This window comes from Rattus norvegicus, chromosome 7, assembly GCF_036323735.1.
Source record: "Rattus norvegicus strain BN/NHsdMcwi chromosome 7, GRCr8, whole genome shotgun sequence".
In the NCBI taxonomy this organism is placed as follows: Eukaryota; Metazoa; Chordata; class Mammalia; order Rodentia; family Muridae; genus Rattus; species Rattus norvegicus.
The window spans coordinates 113,509,864-113,516,001 of NC_086025.1; positions in this window are offsets into that span (position 1 = coordinate 113,509,864).

Below are 6,138 nucleotides of genomic sequence, written 5' to 3' on the forward strand. Positions count from 1 at the left end.
TATAGCTGTCTTCAGACACACCAGAAGAGGGCATCAGATCCCATTACAGATGGTTGTGAACCACCATGTGGTTGCTGGGAATTGAACTCAGGACCTCTGGAAGAGCAGTTGATGCTCTTAACCGCTGAGCCATCTCTCCAGCCCTTTTTTCTTTTTTTAAGATTTGTTTTTTATGGGGCTGGGGATTTAGCTCAGTGGTAGAGTGCTTACCTAGGAAGCGCAAGGCCCTGGGTTCGGTCCCCAGCTCCGAAAAAAAAAAAAAAGAACCAAAAAAAAAAAAAGATTTGTTTTTTATTTATGTGCGAACGCTGTCGCTGTCTTCAGACAAACAAGAAGAGGGCAACGAATCCCATTACAGATGGTTGGGAGCCACCATGTGGTTGCTGAAAATTGAACTCAGGACCTCTAGAAGAGCAGTCAGTGCTCTTAACCACCGAGCCATCTCTCCAGCCTTTCCTTCCTTCTTTCTTTTAAATTTATCTATTTTTATTTTATATGCATTGGTTTTTGCCTGCACATATGTCTGTGTGAGGCTGTCAGAGCTTGGAGTTACAGATAGTTGTTAAGCTGCCACATGTAAGAAGCTGTTGATTTTTGAGTAGGCTCTTTAACTGGACCCAACCAATGAGTCATTTGTGTGAAACGTATTAAAGATTAGTATATTTGAAGTAAACCTGAATTTTGATTGATTACAGTAGCCAAGCTCCATTCAGTTAAAGGAATCAATGACCCCATAATGCAAACCAATCATAATGTTTTATGTTTTAGAAAAACAAAGTAACACCACTTTTGGGGGGATCAGGTTTTGATATTTAATCCTGTTCTCTGTCCACAAATTCTTCCTGGCCACGTGGAAGGCCTCAAGTTCATTGATTCTGTTCTGTCTTCAAGGCTGTCTCCTTTAACAATGAAGACTAAGGACAGGCAAGTTAGTGCAATTTTGGTAGGAGAGGCTGGAGGATCAGTAGGTCAAAGATATCCTTGACTACATGAGACTAGGGGAAGGCTCTTAAACTAATTCTAAAATATGTTTAGAAAAATCAAGTCTTCAAGCTGTGTATAGGGACCACATGCCTTTAATTTCAGCACTTGGAAGGCAGAGCAAGCAGATCTCTGAGAGTTCAAGGCCAACGTGGTCTGTGTAGGTAGCTGCAAGCCAGCCAAAGCTATATAGTAAGACTCAAATAAATAAAATTTAAAATTAACACCTTTAGAAAATTAGGACTTTGGGGATAGAAATTTGACCCAGTTGATATAATATTTGCCTAGCCTGCATGAAGCCCTATGTTTGATACCAAAATCCAGGCATTTGGATACATCTCCCATTCTTTTTTCCTGAGAGACACGGAATGGAACCAGGCAGATGCAGACCCACAGAACAGCTATAAAGAGAAAACACAGACCTTTAGGAATTGTACCATAGCAATTTCCTCCAGTTGAAACATTCTGTCCTGCAAGGGAGGTTCCTAAGTCTCAGAAAGTAAGCAACTCATAAGTCTCAGGAGGTTCCCGAAGCTTACCAGATTCACAGGTTATATGAACTAGGAATTGCTGAGGAGAGACTTTTCTACCTGTAGAGCTGCCTTGGTGCTGTGCAGAGAGCTCCAGGGTTGCCAGTGAGCTTTTGGTGCTGGAGTTAACTGTCCTTGAGCTCCTGTAGTAACTTCAGTCAACTCACTGCTTCATCAAGTTGGACTTTGGTGGAATCATTTCTCTGGTCTATCATCTGTGTTATCTCTGGAGTGATAGATAGTTATTCACATCTTCCCAGGGAATTTCTCGCAAAACAGGATTTTGGATCCTGACCAATCCATGATCAGGAGCAATGAAGTTGTTATTTGTTTGCTTATTTTAGATGTATGTGTTTGTGTTTGAGTATGTGCACTTGAATGTAGGTACTTAAGGAGTCTACAGGCAACAGATCCCTCTGGAGCTGTAGTTATAGGCTATGTGTATAGCTCCAGTGTAACTACTAGGAGCTGAACTTTGGCCCACTGCTAAAGCAGCATTTGCTCTTAATCTCTGGGTCCTCTCTCCAGTTGTCTTAGTTAGGGTTTTACTGCTGTGAACAGACACCATGACCAAGACAACTCTTATAAAGGACAACATTTAATTGGAGCTTACAATTCTAGAGGTTCAGTCCATTATCATCAAGGCAGGAACATGGCAGCATCTGGGCAGGCATGGTTCAGGAGGAGCTGAGGGTTCCACCTCTTGTTCGGAAGTCAGCTAGAAGAAAGCTGACTTTTGGGTGGCTGGGACAAAGGTATCAAAGCCCACACCAGCAGTGACACACCTGCTCCTACACCTTCTAATGGTGCTATGACCTAGGCCAAGCATATACAAACCATCACATCAGTCTATGGTTTTGTTTGTTGGTTGGTTATTTTCTTTTAAGATAGTCTCAAGTACCTAAGGCTGACACTGGAACTTAAGTCTGAAGCTAGCCTTGAAATAATTCTCTAGTCTCCACTTCCCAAGTTCTAGGACTAGAGCCAACCTGGTTCAGAAATAAGGAGGGTTATATAAGATACTGCAAAACTATAATCTTTTGTCAAAGTGCTTAATAACAAAAATGAGGTTAATCTGATGGTGGCCAGAGTTGCTGTAAGAATGTCGTCCCAGAAGTCTTTTGGTATAAGGTTATCACAACCTGGCAGGCTGGAGAGATGGCTCAGCGGTTAGGAGCACCCGACTACTCTTCCAGAGGTCCTGAGTTCAATTCCCAGCAACCACATGGTGGCTCACAACCATCTGTAAAGAGAACCAATGCCCTCTTCTGGTGTATCTGAAGACAGCTACAGTGTACTTATATATAATAAATGAATAAATCTTTAAAAAAAAAGGTTATCACAACCTCTGTGTAGGCTCATGGCTCCAGTATACTTATTATTATATAACAAGACATAACAGTTCAGTGATTTCAAGAGCTTTAGGGGCTGTGTGCCAGGAAGCTGGACCAGGACCTGATAGATATCACATATCTATTTCACAGGGGCAACAAGATATGATAAACACATCTATCCCTAGATGACCGAAAAGGACCCATCCCAGTGAATGCCTGTGGGAGTGCAGTGGGTAGGTGTTAAGACACCCAGATGGCTCCTTATACTCTGCTATATTCTTCCTGATGTGTGGTCTATGTCTTTATTCCCAACACTGGGGAGAACTCTGTGAGTTTCAGGCCAGCCTGATCTACAGAGCAAGTTCCAGGACAGCCAGTGTTGCATAGTGAGATTCTATTTTCTTTTGTTAAAGATTTATTTATGTATTATATATATACAGTATATACTGTAGCTGTCTTCAGATACACCAGAAGAGGGCACCAGAAGAGGGCACAGATGGTTGTGAGCCACCATGTGGTTGCTGGGATTTGAACTCAGGACCTCTGGAAGGGCAGTCGGTGCTCTTAACCGCCAAGCCACCTCTCCAGCCTGACATCTTATTTTCAAAGTAGAAACAAAGCAAGATGAAGACACTCACATTCACCACCTGTGCAACTTTTAAAAATAAAAAATAAATATGAGGCACTGCCAGGCCTGATGTCCTGAGCTCAAACTCTGGGATTCGTTTAGTGGAAGGAAAGAAGCAACTATCACAAGTTACCCTCAGATTTCCACACAGATGATAAATATAATGATAACAAGTTAAAAATAGGGGTTTGAGAGAAGGCTCGTCAGTTAAGAGCACTGGCAGCTTGTCCAGTACCCTCAGGGTGGCTCACAATGGTCTGTAACTTAGTCCCAGTGAATCCAATGCCCTCATCTGGCCCCTGTGGGCCCCGCACACTTAGGTCACACACGCTGTCATTCAGGCAAAACACCTATATGCATAAAAATAATAAATAAAATGTTCGAAATTTTCAACTAAAAATAATTGGAACAGATGTTCCTGGTTTTAAAGCTCAGCCCAGTCTCTTGCTGTTGGCATGGCTTACTCCTGGTGCCCGTCTACTCCCTGGCAGTATGGACCTGGAGTTAACACTCCCAAGGCTGACACTCCAGCGATTTCTCAGCAATACAGTCTTCCTTGATGCTGGCTTGGTTCCTTGTCTTATCAGCAGATCTATTTGCATTTCCGTAGGCCCACTTCTGACACCTCTGCAAGTATGCCGTTGGTTGCCTTTTGTTTATTTGTTTTGCTTGTTTGTTTTTGTTTCGCTGTGTAGCCCTGGCTGGCCTTGAACTCAAGAGATCTACCTGCCTTTGCTGGGATTGAAAGTGTGTGCCGGGGTTGGGGATTTAGCTGGTAGAGCGCTTGCCTAGGAAGCGCAAGGCCCTGGGTTCGGTCCCCAGCTCCGGAAAAAAAAGAACCAAAAAAAAAAAAAAAAAGAAAGTGTGTGCCACCACTGTCAACTACGCAGTAGCCTTTGAAACCGCATAGTCTCTGTGTAAACCACATATCTGTAGATAGATTGGTCGGTTAACTGGTTTCCGGTGTGATGTGTGACGAGGGTGTTAATATGAGTAATTAAGATTGGAATAAAGAGGGGCTGAGGATTTAGCTCAGTGGTAGAGCGCTTACCTAGGAAGCGCAAGGCCCTGGGTTCGGTCCCCAGCTCCAAAAAAAAAAAAAAAAAAAAAAAAAAAAAAGATTGGAATAAAGATCACCTGGCTAGATTACCAAGGTGTGGGTGGGATTATCTAGCTTGCTGGATATTGAAACTGCTCCACCCTGTGAATTTATTGTCATTAGATAGATCATGAAAAGGTAAGAATGTGTTCACCTACATTGTGGCATAGAACTTCGTGCTTCTCTGCTTCTCGGAGAAAATGCTTTGTTAGGTGTGATGGCTAATGTCTGTGATCTCAGTACATGGAATCGTCCCAAGTTTGAACTGAGCCCGGGCCATATAGTGAATTTAGCACTTAAGAGCACTTGTTCTTGGGAAAGGGGGTAACCTCTGAAATGTAAATACATAAACTATGCAATAAAAATAAGATGATGGTGATACTAATACTAATACTACTACTAATACTACTACTAATAATAATACATGTTCTTGCAGTGGCCCAGAGTTTGGTTCCCAGTACCCACCCAGTGACCCACAAAAGTCTGTAGCTCGAGTTCAAGGGGATCCCACACCCTCTTCTGACTTCTTCAGGCACTGCATTTACATGATGCACATATGAACATGCAGGCAAACAGTAATACAAAATAAAGATTAAAAAAATGAAAAAAGGACTGGAGAGATGGCTCAGTGATTAAGAGCACTGACTGCTCTTCCAGAGGTCCTAAGTTCAATTCCCAGCAACCACATGGTGGCTCGCTACCATCTGTAATGGGATTGGATGCCCTCTTCTGGTGTGTCTGAAGACAGCTACAATGTACTCATATAAATAAAATAAATTAAAAAAAATGAAAAAATCATCCTATCTACAAAGTTATAAAGATTTTTCTCTTGTTTTCTTCTAGAAGTTTTATAGGATCATAGTTTAATAGCCGCCTCTAAGATTTCTCATGGGTATGGTAACACAGGCCTGAAACTCCATTCACAGGGATGAAGAAGCAGGAGGAATAGAAAGAAGTTCAAAACCATCCCCTTCCACAGGGTGAATTCCAGAGGCCAGTCTCTACAAGAGACCCTATCTCAAAAACAAAACAAAACAAAAACAACAAATAAAAACAAACAAACAAAAACCCCCAGGAGCCCTAAAGGTCAAACTGTGTTGGGGTTGGTGGGAGGGTGAGGCTTGGGTGTATTTATTGACCACCTATGTTTGTGAGGCCTTTGGATATAAACAAAACCTGAACAGCAGGAGCCCACAGACCGAGGAGACAGTGGAAGAAATAAGTACAATTAATTACTGGATTAAAGAAAGGGGTAGGGAGCTGCGGTGGAAGGGGGAGAGAATCTCACAAGGTCTGTTTTTCTCCCAGTTTTTGCCTCCCTACAGCTCCCTCCAGGTGGGGGTGCGCGTGCATGACGTCATCGGTGGAGCTAGGCAGCAAGGTGGGGGGGGGCGAGGAGGCTCTGCAGATCTCTTAGAGAGAATCATTCCTGAAGCCAGCAATTCAGCGACGGGTTCAAGGAGCCATATACAGTCAAACGGAGCCCCTTTCCTTAATTTTGGGGCAGACAGCGAAAGAGAAGAGGCAAATAAATGAGTAAATAAATAAATATATAACGATAAGGGT